The 16,477-nt window shown below is 36.3% G+C and overlaps 1 protein-coding gene across 1 annotated transcript in view; it reads right to left on the reverse strand.

Annotated features, from left to right (window-relative positions):
• LOC133842987 (tyramine/octopamine receptor) overlaps nucleotides 1-16,477 on the reverse strand; it is a 38,999-nt gene that overhangs the window by 14,593 nt on the left and 7,929 nt on the right. The window lies entirely within an intron of this gene.

Below are 16,477 nucleotides of genomic sequence, written 5' to 3' on the forward strand. Positions count from 1 at the left end.
AATATAATGAGTTTGTAAATTAATGTTTCCATTATTAACTTTTCAAGCAAATTGAGCATGCCCGATGGGCGAATACCTTAATATGCTTTTACAACTGCATTGCTTGACCTTTAAGGTAAATAAAGTCAAGCAGCTTCCGTTAAAAATGCTGATAATAAATTTTGTTATGAAGTTTTTCCTTATTATCTGTTGTTTATCTTGATAAAGCACTTTTACTGCGGTTGCTGCTTATCTGATCTGTATACACACTGCTTGCGCAGGCATTTGAATAAATGTAAGCAGTTCACTGCTTTGTCATTTCCGGTCAGATCAAATAATGCACCGCTTGCAGACATATGCAAACATAAACAAGCAGTGCGTAATGCTTTATCAATATCATACACAATTTTAGAGCTGTCATTCAATCTACCCAATTTATATTTAATGTAAAGGGTATTAAAGATCTCTGTATGGCCATTCAAATTACTGGCGCAACGTGTAGGCGATGCATGGCCCATTCATAGAAATGCTACACGCGTGTATCCCAAACAGTGGCAGAGCCATAAATACGTTCAAAAATATTTTTCGTGTGATTTTCACTTGTTTGTCCATTGATCAACGGAGCGGGGGCAATTCTAGCTGATACAAGTGCGAGTAGTAGTTGCTTATATTGCAGTACATCTGTGTGTACTACAAACAACTGTCTGTCTGTATATTTAGCGCAATGTTTTCTCTGCTTTTCAGTTGTTTAAATGGGCCGGCTGCTTTTATTTTCTGTTTTTTTTTTGTGTATTTTGTTTTTTTATGCTGAGAATCCAAAGAAAAAAGTAAAAAAATTAAATGAGAAAAAACGAACAAAAAAATCCATAAATAACTACTTCGATTTTCAGCAATAAGTTCTCTTCGACATTTGGGCGGTGTCGACAACTTTATGAGCTACGCAGTGCATGTTTTTGAATTAGCGCGTTTTCTGTGTAGCCAAAAAGGGAACGGAGGGAGAAAGGGAGATGGGGTATGGGGTGCTATTGCCTCAAGTACTTGGGGTCCAATCATCAAGTTTCTGCTTTGCCAGCCAGCATTTTCCTTCATTTTTTGATGAATTCGACAAATATTGACAATGTGCGTGCCAAATACAAAATAAATCATAGCCGTTTTCGCTTTTCTTTAGTATTTATTTACATGCCGGAAGAACACCAAACGTAACCGACAACAGCAACAACAAAAGAAACAAACACAACAACAAGAGTCGCAATTGCTGTGCGTGTCTTCGCACCGGCAACGAAGCCAAAAACGATGAACGTCATCGACAGCTCGTTTTCGGGGTTTTTTTTCTCTCTTTCTTTTCGTGTGGGCGTGTGGGGTATATTGAGTTTTACTGGGGTACTCGACACACCCACATACACACACACACACGTACATTTAATATGGAAATTGAAATGAATTTTGTTTTGTTTTATATTTGTTTTTGCATGGCAACTATTTTGAGCTTTACTTCCTAATTTGTCTTCACTGTTTCATATTCTCCTTATGCCTTGCTGAAAGGTCATCGATTTGACTGTGGTTTATTGCTGACACTCGCCATAAATCACGGAATATGAAGAGCTATCTGTTCTATTAAATAAATCTCTAGAGATGCCATTGATTAGCCATTCTTTTCGATAGCACTTTGGGGAAAAAGCATATTTTTTATGGGAATTGGTAAATAAAATTTATAGTTTAATGTAGTCTCAACATACTCAAATATTCTTTATCGAAAATGTACAATGTGTTGTACTCTTAACGAGAATTAAACATTAATTTTAATATGTTTTAAAATAGCCTGTTTTCCAAGTAATAATTAAAAGCTTTTACAGTTTGATGTAGTTGAAGAAAAGAACACTTCAAAAACACTAATTTGAATATATTAATAATATGATTTGATATCAAGATATAAGTAATAATTTAATGTACTCCTAGCATGTCTAAATAAAGCAATACTTCACAATGTGTTGTAATCTTAAGATGAAGTAAACACTTATTTTAACATATATTAAAATGTCAAGAAATTATTTATAGTATTTACAGTTTGATGTAAACAATATATCAGTATATTGAAACTATGATTAAATCTCAATATAATAGCATTTTCCCCCATTGTACTCGTAAGTGACATGAGGATTCATAACTCATTTTGATGTAACAGAATTTCGTTTTAATATGTGCTACACGTGGCAAGGTTGGCGTTTCCTTGTCTTCCTAATAGCATCAGCCTCAACTCACCATGCCAACTAACACAGCTGCTTAGCTCGTTTATATTAGTTGCCCTACATACTCGAGAGACCCTACAAGTTATCTTTTAATTTCTTTCGGCACGCAAACTTGACTAATTTGGCTTCCTTGAGCATCAATGGGCCTTGAATGTTGCCAAATTTTCAGCTGAATATGAAATTCAACAGTGCCGCACAATGTGGCACTCACACACACACACACGCACACATACACTAGCATACACGCACATAAAGCAAATTAGTTACGCCTAATTTGTAACTCATTGTGAGCAACAATTGACTTGCTTATGATACAATTCAAATGGCACCCAATTTTGAAGCACAACATTTGTATTTCGGGGGTGGGAAAGGGGCAGCGAACTCACACACACACAAACATACACGAGGAGTACACAAGAGATGAAGATGGAGGCGAAATCGACTTTGCCAATTGATTTCCAGGGCGTACTTGACGCTTCAACGCGAGCACAATGGGGCGTATACTCAATGGAATTAAATTAAAGGCAAAAGGCAAAAGGCAGCTAGGCGAATGCAAAACGCAACAGCAGCAAGCGCAAAAAGATTAAAGCGGAAAAATCAGGGCAGAGAAAAGCTGAAAGCTGCTTTCCTGGAAGTGAAGAAGGCCACAGACAGAGACAGAGCCAGAGCATAGAATATATACGGCATAAACCGAAACCATTGAGAATACTGCTATGAATACGCAGAACAATGAACTATAATTTATATGCCTTGAATTAATTTAAGAAACGGCAAGCGAACTTATCACCTGCCTGCTAACCAAATGAAACATGGCAAAGGACAACAAAGCATAGAACTGCCGACGACTCCTCCCACAGCTTCTGTAAGCAGCCTAGGGGCGCCATTTATAAGCATATAAGTTGCGAACGTATTGCGTACTATATATTATACTATATATGTATATATACATACATAAATACTCGTCGCTGGCAAATGCAACTCTCTTTGGTGTAGTTGCAGTATTTAGCTTAAACATGCTATAGCTAACAATTTGCAACAGCCGGGGAAAGATTGTTAGACTAGACTTGCCACCGAAAACTCTTGCCACTTGCTTCCCTCTGACTGCCGTCTGCTGCCTGCTGCTTATGCCACTCTGCCACTATAGCTTGTATAATTTAATAAGGTTTCGTAAATGTATTGCCAGGAACACAACACAACACAACGAGTTACCTGTATGCCAGATCCTGCCTGCCCCTTATTGTTGCACGTTTTGTAGTTTTCGACAGGTTGTGCTGCTGCTGCTGCTGTTTCTGCTTCTGCTCGGCCATATAATTTCATTATACCCTTGAAAATGGTTGGCATAATAGCTTTGTCGTAAACTTTGTAATAGGCTGGCCAAAAGGGCACAGTAAATTCTTCAGCTATGCGTTGACCCTATTGTTGCTTTTCACCTTGAGCAAATTGTCTTTAAAATAAACTTCTATGTGTGTTATCTCTTTATTTTTAAGTGGAGATAAATTGAGGATTATGCGAGCTATTTCTGTATTAATTTTTAGTAGCTAACTTTGGAATTTTTATTAAAATAATAAGTAATCAATAATAAAAATTAGTAAATATAGATTTTTATACAAATATTTCTTATTCGGAAAGGTTTTCTTTGTCACTTTAGCTGTGGGGATAAATTGGGAACTAGACGCAACTTTGTACTATTACTATTGTACTATTTTCAAGTAATGTTTCAAAGTATACAATAAAATTAGGCAGTAATATAATAGTAATATAATTATTACATCAATTTAATTACTGGTATAATAAATAATAAATAAAACATTTTCTTTTTCTAATATTTTTCCTCAACTACTTTTTTATAAAATTGTGAAGTAGCAAAGTTTTGCGAATAAGATTAAAATAACAAGTAATTATTTTAATCAAACAGAATAATAATCCGGCAATAAAATATTTGTAAATTGTATAACTGGCAAACATTTATTGTAATTATTTTAAAATAAACCATGTTTAGAAGCTTGGATCAACTTGGATTTTTAAATGAATTTATCAAATTTTAAAATGTTTTTAAGCACATATAATTGCAAAACATTTGATAAATTGAACTACAAACAAAACAAATATAAATAAAGATTTCATTATATTTAAGTAAATTATTTCCATAATTTATTTCAATTTCAATTCATATTTGTTTTGATTGTAGTTAGATTTATTTTCCTATTCAAATATTTTATAGCAAAATCCTTTGCATTTTAGTTCTGAGCTCATTCAAATTTGGTTATGCAGCATTTTGTCGTTCTGCTTTTGTGTTTAAATTGAACTTCAAGTGCTTTGGCCATTGCGGAGAATATAAACATATATTTATGTGGTCTGTAGCTAGCAACGAGTGTATATATCATCTGTGCGGTTAATGCAATACTTTTGTGCTTATAAATTACTTAGTAGCATTTTCGTGCTGAAATGTTTTGTCGGTTAGTTTGTGTTGGCGTTTGACTTCCTGGTCAGGCTCATAAATTTCAATTTATCTTTAGCTCTTTTCCGTATTTATTTGCAGTTGTTGACAAGTAACATTATGTAGAAGGCAGTGCCGCCCTTTTAATGGAATGTGTGTGTGTGTGTGTGTATGTATGTGTGTAAAAGACTCAGGCTCAAGGAGAAAGGTCACAACACGGTGAGTTTTAAAAGGCTTTTCTTCTCTCAGGCTGTTGTTGAAAGTAGTGCAGCATTTTATGACAGACCTTTTGCACTTTTATCGTACTACTTGCTATCGTCGTACTCCAAGGCCAGACAAGGGATTTCTGCTTAAGGATGATTTCTTTAAGAGCTTCTGGGTAATGTACTACAATGGGTATCTTTTTCCTTTATTTTTATTTTGGGTGTGTCAACTCTTGTGTCGCCTCTTGTGTGAGCTGTTTCTTTAATGAATGAATGAATGTAGTATGAAGTGTGAGTAATTGTCTAGCTACAAAGAAAACTACTACACAGCTTAAAGTGCGAAACTATTATACAGAATTTACTATTACTCTGGTTTGCATTCCCAGAAATTGTAAAAATAATATAAAAAGCTACGCTTCAATTGCAAACAGAAAGTTGGATTTTCATTCCCACTTAATTAAGAGTCTCTCAAGTCTCTCTTCGGCCATCTTTTACTTTAATTTTATTTTGCACTCTTCCGTTTCTCAATATTTTCTGGAACTTAATCAATTTAGCTATCATTATACCATTCCATGTTTTTGTGGAGTTGCTTCTTTATTTTTTGTTGTTGTTCATTGTTCCATTCAAGAAGTTCTCATTTAAGTTGAGCTTCTTGTTGGTCAGAGTGCTCCTCTTTTTTACACCTGGCAGACGGAAAGGCTCGAAACAAGTGCACAGAAAGTTCAGCACTAGACAACAAGCAGCGAAAAAAATTAACAAATTAAAAGTACGCAAGTTGCTTGACTTGCAAATACCCTGTATACATAACTTAAGTACTATCTTTCTTTAAAATGTTTATACTCTTTTTTGTTGTACCATGCTGGGTGTAAAGATGTAAAGAAACTTGCAAGGTGCAAAAAAAAAGTTGTACTCATTAGCATGCGGTTGCTTGCAGCATGACTGCAAGAGCTTCACCCCTCCCACTCCCACGTTTCTCGCTGCATGTGCTGCTTATGCGTGAGTAACTTTCAACAGCAGACGACAGTTGTGTGTGCTGGGCAGAATCCCCTTTGGATCTTGTGGGCGTTGGCTTAAGCTGAAACCCGAGCCACAAAAAAAAGAAGAAAAAAAAACCAAAACAAAAAATAGAATACGAAAACGAAAAGTTTTTGCAAGCCACTCAGACTCTTGAGTTGTCGTTTGCGGTTGCTGCTATGCTGAGCTGTGCTGTGCTACCCTGCTCTGCGTCCGACGTTCTGTCAAAAACTGTCTGCATCACTGAAAGCGAAAACTGATGAGCAAACAGTTCAGTTCAGTTCAACCCAAGCCCAAGCTCAAGCTTTACACGATTCCCTAGATCCGTCCTCTGGCCCATTTGCCTCATTCCATTCACCAATCGCTTTAACATTCCTTTCCTCATTTCCTGCCCCATTCCTGTATCTGAATACCGAATCCAAACCCAAAGTCCAAGGGGAGGCCCAACCGCACTTGCCAGTCGAGTTGAGTGCAATTCACATGCATAGTTTTTCGAGTGCAATTAAGTGAAATTCGTATTAGTTGTAGTTGGATATGTGAGGAATTGTGGATATGTGTGAAACATGTGCCAAGCAGCGAAAAGTATTAGCTAAAGGATGACACGAGCTCAAGAAGATGGCACAAAAACCAAACTTGGACACGTTGCAATAGCAAACCAAGCCAGCCATGCTCTCTCCAAAGGTGGAGAAGGGAAACGAGAGCGGACACACACATGTGCAGTTCGCTCTTGGAAAGTTGTCGTTGGCTCCTTTGATAATGTGGCTAACATGTAACACGCGCTCGCATACAAAGCATGTCATTAAAAGTTGTTTCCTTCCCCGATTCCTCTCCATCCTTCCCTTCCTTCCCCATTGCCTTAACCACCTTTGCTTGGGGTCTGGCTGGCTGGCTGCAATTTCTGTAAACTAAGGACAACTAATGCTCAAGCAATTTCTTTTCAGTTAGTTGTAAGCAGCTCCCATAAAATGGCAAATACTCGCAGTTCTTCTCTAAACAGAGATAGCCTACGTATCTCTCTTTCTCTCTGTCTGCCTTTCTCTCTCTCGCTCTGTTATCGAGATTACACATGTTCATATGTCAAGTAATTCTTAAATAATTGAATGCAAGCCTTGTTTCAATTGTTCAATTTTTAATAAGTAGCAATTTAAGCTGCTTTTAAATGACATTTTGTAAAAGCTCTGAAATTAAATAGTAGTCAAAAGTGAAATTTGCCACAAATTAATAGCAATGTTGTAGGTTAATTCTGTTTGAGTTATAATTAAGTTATGATTGAATCATTGCAAAAAAAGTTGTATGGAATTGGAAATTATTATGTGACCTACATTAAGACCTCAGTTAATTAATTAAGCATGTTAATGTGACAGCAATTAAATTCAATTAAAATCAATAGAACAATTCTTAAATAGTAAAAATTAAATTAAGAAAAATAAATTTATATAATAAACGAAAACTTGTCAAAGTTTCATTTTAACGCATTTAAAACAAGATATAATTGAATGGTTAAAAAGAGAGATATGCAAAAATAGTTAAAGAGATTTAAATATAAATTAAAAGTGAAAATGGTAAAAAAGGTAAACGATTTTAAATAAAATAAATCAACAATTTTATGGATTACCAAAATTAATTAATTACATTAGATACAATTATGAGTGCAATTATTTATTAATATAAATTAAATAAAAAATATTTTTATTTGAAATAGTAAAAATCATGAAAAGGAATTGAATTTGCAATAAATTAACTTATTTATACGTAAATGTTAAAAATAATTAATAATAATATTATTAATATAAATAAAATAATGCAATTCAGTTTAAGGATGTAAAAACTAACTTGAATTTTAAAGCATGTGAAATAGTGAATGTGATAATATTGGTAATGGAATGCGGATGCGCTTAATAAAATATTTAAGGTGTATACTTTCTATATGTATTTTTTTTGTTGCATTGACCCTTATCATTAGACTTGAGGATTTTGTAGCTGACATGGCTGTTAGGAAGTTGTGAGCCCCCCAAAGATTGGTTTTTCAATATGTCATTTGCCATGTCGAAAGTTGCCATCACCGAGCGTTGGTCGGTGGTCCCCAATGTGGCAACCACAATATATGTATTTGCTTTAAAGCACACACACAGACACATAATAAGGATAACAACAGCAACTGGGGCAACACATAAAAAAAAAAAAGACGAGACGGCAAAACAGACAGATAGACAGACAGTCAGTTGGAAAGTGAGGGCGTAGGAAACAAGCCAAGACAAAATTACACGAAATTATGTTTGCTCAACTGGGCTGGGTCAGTGTGTCCATCGCGTGTATATTATATGTATGTATGGTATGTTGGAATATAGGAAGAGGATCCCAGTTCGCCTGGTCAGCTCGCCCCAGTGTATCCAATTCCATTAAAATCAATTTGTCTATTTATTTAACCGATAATCTGCTGGAGCGTTTGCTTGGTTGTAAAATTTCGCACCGCAAATGCTCCCAGGGGTCGAGTGAGGAATTGTGCATGACATGGCATCAAGGTGGTTCCACACCTCGAAAACCTCTAATTTGTCAACATCAGGCGGCTGGCAGGAGGCAGGAGGCAGGAGGCAACAGAGTGCCGGTGGACAGGTGAAATGTTTTAATTTGACCAACATCTCACCTGCACTCCCGACACCAACAACAACAACAACTACCTCGATTTATTATGGTCTATGCGTTTGCTGTTCATCCTGTGTGTCGTGTCTTTGCTGTTCCTGTCAATATTTACGTCAGCAGTCAGCTCTCTCTCTCTCTCTTTGTATATATATGTATATATAAATGTATCTTTCTTCTCGTACTAGGCAACTCTCCAGGTGCTTTGTCGCATTTTTATGATACTATTAACATCATTGTATGTGTGATTTATGGTTTCCGGGCCATAGGCCGCTATGCTCTTGTCCTTTTTGGAGGCAATTTTGTTGTGTGACATTCGCTTGTCAGTCCTTGCTGCCCTTGAACTCTGCTGACGTTCTCTTCTCCTCTTTATTTACTAGTATTTTTATGGTCAGTCATAAAAATCGGCACTCGGTACGCTTTAAGCGCTTCAAAGTAGGCTACCAAAAATCGCTTATAACTGTCGTTAAGCGAAAGTTGAGTAGAAACAAAACCAACAACATCTGCTTTTGTTGACTTTGACATATGAGACTGTTTATGCTTTTGTGTCCTTAATTGTACCAGGCACATCAGCACATCCGTTATGATATGGCGTGGCCCTTTTATTTTTGAGCTATGCTCTAAATACATTAAACGATTAAGTCTATTTGCCTTGCGAATTCGTTTATGTCAGCCGAGGCAAAGCATAACAAATATGTGTAAATTAGAGTTAGCTAAACATAGAATATCGATTTTGCTGTTGTGATGCGTTAGAGCGTTTGCATATCATAAAAATGGTAAATTTTTCCACAATTTCATGAGTTTTCTATAAAAAAAATTTGTTTGAATTTGGTCTTATTTATGTGCAAATTCAAATGAATTGAATCAAAATTTTATGCTATTGTTTCATAGGGGAGTTTGGTCTATAAATAATAACTACAATATAATGACTTTATAAGTTTTTTTTTTTAAAATTTAAATGAGTCATACAATATATGTAGATTAGAATTAATTAGTTAATCATGCAAGAGTTTTGTTGGGAAGCTTGGTAGATATATACATTTTTATTATATTTATTTATTATACATAACACTTACTAAATTTTCTTGAATTAGGAGCTAATACTAAACACTACATCAAGAAATAAAAATTTAATTTAATGTTGACTGAAGAATTTTGCAAACAACTTTTTATTAGAAAGTCATGAAGTATAGTAAAACAAATTATTCTTCATTTATTTTATGTGTTTGGAATATTTTAAATGATTGTCGACGACTTAGTGAGCATTTAAATGTCGATTTAGGCTACGTTTAAATAATGTTTTCTTTTGTTTAATGGTTTAAGCGCGTTTGCTCAGTCAGCAAAGCAATGAGCTTGTTGTTCATTGGGAAGTCGCCTCTTCGAGAATGCCCCACTCTGCGGCACATCAATCAAATGCCTCCACAGCACTTAACAACCACAGGAGGGTATTTTCTGGGCAGCATCTGGACATCTGGACATCGCAGCAGTTGGCACAAGCTTCTGATTCTGCTTCAGCTTCTGCTTCGGTGCTTCAATGCGCTGAGTTGACAGTTTTTTCCCTCTTTCTTGCGTATTTTTTCTTGCTGGCTGAGACGCGGTCACTTGAAGCGCAAATAATTGAAATTAATAAATTGAGTTTAATTGAAAAGCGTTGGACAACTTTGGCACTTAAAGGAAGGCAGTCAGGCTGCTGCCCAAGAGAGACTCGAGAGTCAATGAGTCGTAGTCTTAGTTTGAGCTTTAACTGCTCCATTGACATTGTGAGACGGTAAAAGCGAGAAAGTGAAAGAGAGATAGCGGCAGAGATAAATATAGTGAGAGAGAAAGAGCGAAAAAGAATTGTGGGCTAACCCGCCAAACCAGCCTGTCTGCATTTGCCTTTCAATTTCAATTTCCGTTGCACTTTGCATAAATCTTTTATCGTTTCAAAAGATGGCAACAACTTCGTTGGCTTCGTTTTAGCACATTTTCGTTGGATAGACTTTTGGGTCCATTGCCAGCAATGCGACGCAGTACTAGGAAAGCTAATCGTCAGCTGTGTGCCACTCAGTGAGCATGAAAACTATTTGAATCACAAGAGTTTTGCAGCAACAGCAGCTGCAGGTTTGACTCGAATATAATATTTGCAACGACAGCCAGTGTCGAGTGCATTTTCAGTTCGCAGTTTGCAGTTTACTGTTTACTGTTTGCTGTTTCTTTTCATTTACTTTAACTTGAAAATTATGCGACTAAACAACAGTAGCAGTAGTAGAAGTAGGAAAAACTTATCGGCTAACCAGATTGCAAGGCTCCAGCATGGCCAACATGACGTATACGTAATTTCTCGAATTGCTGCGAAAAATTTGTTATGCCAAAAATTGTTCTGCTAAATTTAATTTATGCACTTGCCAAGCCCGAGCCCCCCAAAAAATAGCAAGCAACTTCAGCATCAACAGCACTCGAGTGTAAACCACAAGCTCTATAACATGGCGTATGAGTAATCCCAGTTTGCTCGTGACTGCTACGAGAGTTTCGAATGTGTGTATGTGTGTGTATGCTTGTGTTTGTGTGCATTTGGCATTTATGAAAAGTAACTTTTTGGGTTTTGATTGGATCACTGCTTAAGTCATTCAGTTAAAGCACTTTTGCCAACAGCTTGTGCTGATATTTATCTTAATATTTTCATTTTGTCTCTAATGATGATAAATCCATGCCTAACAGTTGAGCAAAAATACTATATAAACACAACAATTAAGGGCTGCCTATCAATCAAGCCATTAAAATCATTTATCAAACTGACGCAGCGAATTAAAAGCAAGTTAAAATGCTCCATTTAAGAGGCGGGAATGTGCTAACTACATAAGACGCTAGATTATGTCATCTAAAAGCAAGGTTACATCAACTGTTTCTAAGCACAACGATAGACTTTAAAAATTATATAAAACGTTCATTGACTTAACTGAGAGTTCAAGAGTTTTTCAACATTATTTTTGGCCACTTGACAGCTCATAAGCTGCTCGCTTATCCCGCTCACACTCAAGTACATCATAAGTACAAAAAAGGGAGAAAGGAATATAATACAACATTATCAACTCGTCGCTTACGTCAGGCTGTCAAGAGCTTGATGGCTTAATTATAACATTTTGTAAAAAGGTTTTCTTTATATTTTTCGTTATTAATCGTTTAACGTGCAGATTTAGATCGTAAGCTTCAGCTATGTTTAGAATCAGTTGACTAATCCGACTGCTGATTTTGATTAATTGGCATATCTTGGGTGGCAAGTGATTTATTGGGTGTCTTCACCTGTCGTTAGCTGCTTCACCTCTATGTGCATGCATGTAGGGAGGTACTCTTTTACATCGCAGTATATATAGACACAATTGATTGGTATAACTTGACGTCAAAATTGGGTGTGAGACTGTGTGTGTGTGTCATAGGCTTACCAAACAAGTTAGCCAAAGTGTTGCCAGCAAATTTTGTAGACGGACAAAGTTTTCGTGGAGAACGCGAAACTTTTTTACAAATTCCAAATTGGTTCGCTCGCAGCTGAGCTGTTATTTTTAGATAAAGTGCTAGGCATTCTCTTACTCATTCGCACGCCGTTATGCCATAAGCTTTAAAGACAAATAAAGTATGTTAGTATGTGCTCATAACTCTCTTGATTTCCTTTTTGGCAAACTTTTCACCACGACGTGTTTACGACTAGAGAGGAAAACCTTATTATCCAAATCGCAGCCTATCTTCCGTTTGAGATTAAAAGTCACAAATAACTGCTCAGAGATATAATTCCACTTTGTCTCTGCATAGAAATGGAGAGTGCTTTTGAAGTTGCCTCAGCTAATTTTCAAGTTGCAACTGTTTTTGGGGAAATCGTGTTTGCTTTGGGCTAATTATTTCACAAAAACAGATAACGAGCAACTGTCCTCAAAAGCAAAAAAGGGAAATAAGCAAAAATGTTGTATCAAACAGCAGACCGAAGACGGCCCACCTTGAGAGCTCTTAAATAGTCGCTGAGTGTTTGTTTGCCTAGCAATTACATGAAGCACTTCCTGCCACTTGAAGATACTTTTCGAGCAGGCCTTTGCCTCTACGAACTTAATTTACTCGTAGTACTCGGTTTTTGGTTTTTTTTTTGTGAAAAATACATGGAAAAAGCATTTATGCATAAAATGAGAATTTGTAAAAGTCATGCGACGCGACGCGTCGTCGACTAGAAGTCGCTGACTATTTGCCACTACAAGACGTTGCGCGCTGTTTGTTTACGCAATTAACGTGGAGGCAACGCAGTATTTGCGTTGCATACTTTACGGCGCCCAACCGTTGACATCAAATATGCGCGCTATTTGGCAGTCGCTTGGGCAGGAACTGAAATCGCGAGTCTGGGGTAGGGACAGGCAGACACGCATGACTGCATTTTGACAGACAGCAGAAAGTAGACAGATAGAGAGAGAGAGAAAAAGAAAGAGAGAGCGAGAGATGTCGGAAATTTTTGGTTTTGACTTTTGCCTTTTGCGTAACTCATAAAATACATGAGCAAAGAAAAAACCTTGCCAAGTGTGTCTCATAAAAATGATGCTTTTCACTTTGCACGTGAAAGAAAAAAGAAAGGGAGAGAAGAATGTAGTCATCATATATGGTACACATATAAATATGTCGTAAAAAAATTTGCGAAAAAAGTGCTGTTGGGGTGTTGTCAATGACTCTGTTAAAATGGAGCTTCGTACACACACACACACGGCTGCAATCAAAGTGAGTAGTGAGCCATTGGGGAGGATTCTATCACTGTCATTGGTCGCATTACTGAGACGCAGACTACGTCAAAGACAGAGACTCGGAAGGTGTCGAAACCCTGCAAAATGTGCGTGACATTTTGCAAACGTTTGATTTTAATTTTGTCAAATTTGCTAAAGCGTAAAGACATTAGACTCAAGTGCGAGCAAATTCAGATTGATATGACGAGGACTTTCTTTCTTTATTTTTTTGGTTTTTTCATAAGAAATGTTGAGTGCTAAACGTGTGAGCTTAGCAAGGAGAGTAGTTCATATTTGACGTTTCCTGCAAACTGCAGTTTAGTCACTTGTCACTGTCAGCGTAATTTTAAGAAACATTGCTGTCGATAGATGTGCGCCTTAAGATCGCATCATTTCTTAGCAGAATTTATAGCAAGACTTTGCAGCTTGTGGCTGCACTTAAGCGTTGATTGCCGCAAATAGATTGTCGCTTTATCTTTGGCACAGACTACGCCCCATCACTTAACCAATCCGGTCTAGGCGTGGCTCAGTCTTTTGTAACGTGCCGCGATAATCAGCGCATTTATATGCAACATCGAGCACACTTCGTGTGGCAGTCAACGTTCTGTGGCAGCAACGACTATGGCAAGAGCAGCAACAACGACAACGGCAATGGCGGCGACGTCGGCAACATTAAAAATGAACATAAATTAAATCATAAATTGCAATAATTTCCGGTAAAACAAGCAGCGAGAAAAATGCTAGGAAATCGAAAGGGAAATTGTTTTTCAATAGCTGGCAAATAATTATTGTTCTTCGGGCAGACACAGACACAGTTACAATTACAGTTGTAACAGAATCGATGAGAAACCCAATTAAAAATCAGAACTTACTTAACAAACAATAATGTCAGGCCATATTGAGAGTGTCCTCTGCTATTTTATGCGAGGTCCTTTGTTTTTATTTTGTATTTTTTTAGTAGTTTATTATAATATTTGAAGCAGATGCCAAACCAATGAAGTTAATGACACAAGCTAATAATTTGTTTACTTGTAGAACATTTATACAGGATGATTAAAAAACATATTACTAGAATATATTATGTTTTTTTATTGAAATGTTTTGCTTTGATAAGCCTGTATTTTACTAAGGATTTATATAATTAATATAGTTTTTATAACAGACTTTGGTAATTAAAGTAAGTATTACAAAATAATGAAATAAAGTAACATACATTGAATTATTATGCTATAGTAAACACAAAGACTTTACATCATTTACTATATATTTTATATCATCACAGACACGTCGACATTTAATACTGATGCCAAGAAATAATAAAGAAAGATAAAACGAAGACAATCTAACTATCAATGAATATATTTTTGTAATTTATTTACTAAAATTATTGTTCTTGAAGTTGCTTGTTTTGCGCTGTGTGTTGGTTACTTTAAGAAACTTCAAAGCAAATATGAAATTTAAGATTTCAGGTAATTAGCACACCATAAATAAAGTAAATGTACTGAATAAAATATATACAATAGTATAATATTTTAGTTTGAATGTAAAATAATCCATGTTTTTTGGTAGATGATAGACCGATTTATTGGTTGCCACTTTTAGTTGGTGTTATCTCTGATACTCTGGTCTACTTCCATGTCGCCATGCAACTTTATAGATTGACACGATGTTGACCAACGCTTTGACTGCCCCCTGGCCGTATTATAACCGAACGAGTTGCGACCGAGTGCGAGTGCGAGTACTCGCCGTATACCATCAAGGTGTCACTCGTTTTGCATGTTGGCAACGTCATCGTAAAAAAGGGCTAACATAAATCCGTACCCCACATCATCCGCACCCCAATTGTTATTGTTGGCTATGGAGCCATAAGAACATGGGTGTTGTATCCTCTTGTCCTGTGTGCTGTTCTTTTCACTTGAGTGTGTGTTGTTTTTAAATGACACACGACACACAACAACAGCAGCAGACCAGCAAAGCTATGAGCACAGTAAACAGAGAAGCAAAGAGGGAAGAGGAGAACAGTGCAAAATGCTCACAGAGACATGAGCAATGATAGTTATAACTAAGGTCCTTATAATGCCGGCGTTACACGGTTTCCCTTTAGTTATGCTTCTTGCTGTTGTCGTTGCTTTTGTTGTTCTTTGTGTCGCTGTTGGTGTTTCCCTTGTTATTATTGCTGGCTGTCTGTAGTTTGGCTCATTGTTTATACGCCCTGGTCCGTAAGTGACTTTCTGATTGCGGAAATTAGCTGGTTTTGAGATTTGCTGAGGTTTGGCTTCTGCTTCTGGTTCACGCTACTGTTTTCTTTTCACTTGATGGATATCCATGGAAATTGCTCGCTCAGCTGCCGTTGAGCAGACAGCTCTCTGCCCCTGACTCTGCCTTTGCCCCTGCTGTTGTTGTTTGCGGTTTGGTGACGGTATTTATGGTTTTTGTGGTTATTAAAAGTGTCAGCAACGTGCAAATAATGGCGCAAGTATCGTTCCCTTGTTATAACCACTCTTGCTCTCTATCTATCTCTTTGCTCTGTGGCTGAATGTTATCAAAGTGCCAACATTAGGTGGTAAAAGAGTTGAGAGTTAGTTTTCAATTTCTTTAAAGCTGTCAGCAATGTGTTTTCGCAAGTGTGCAAGTACCTGAGCTTTGGTATTTGGGAACTTCAATACGCTGTTTTGCTTTTTAGCTTTGTTTTCTTTTGTTTTCTTGGGACAAGAATACACTAACAATATTAGTGCTATTGATGTGTAGATATCTTAGAGGAAGAGATCTGAGGCATCATTCAATTTCCTTCTCGATCTGATACGCATTAACATTAGCATACTGACACAATTTCTTTCTGTAATAAATTGTGAATTACTTTTGGACGATTCCTACTAAAACAAATATTAAGTTAAAAGCAGCTATGCTAAGATTACGTTTCTCTAAATTATTTGCTAACATTGATTACTAATATACGTAACTAAAGAATTGAAATATCTAAATTTATCAGAAAATTTTAGTAAAATTTGATTGTTTCTGTATTAACATACTTCATTTTATGTACTACAAATGAAATATTCAGTGTTAAAATAAGATAGATCGTAAGATAAGATGTTTATCCAATTTTGATCTTAATTCGATCGTACTTATGTATGTTTTCATTTCGAATTTTCTCTACAGTTACATAAAAAGAATTTTATTGTTCTGTATTCTTTTCTGGCAAATTCATTTTCAACCTTTACAAATTTGAAT

The sequence above is a fragment of the Drosophila sulfurigaster genome, chromosome 3 (genome assembly GCF_023558435.1).
Source record: "Drosophila sulfurigaster albostrigata strain 15112-1811.04 chromosome 3, ASM2355843v2, whole genome shotgun sequence".
Taxonomy (NCBI): domain Eukaryota; kingdom Metazoa; phylum Arthropoda; class Insecta; order Diptera; family Drosophilidae; genus Drosophila; species Drosophila sulfurigaster.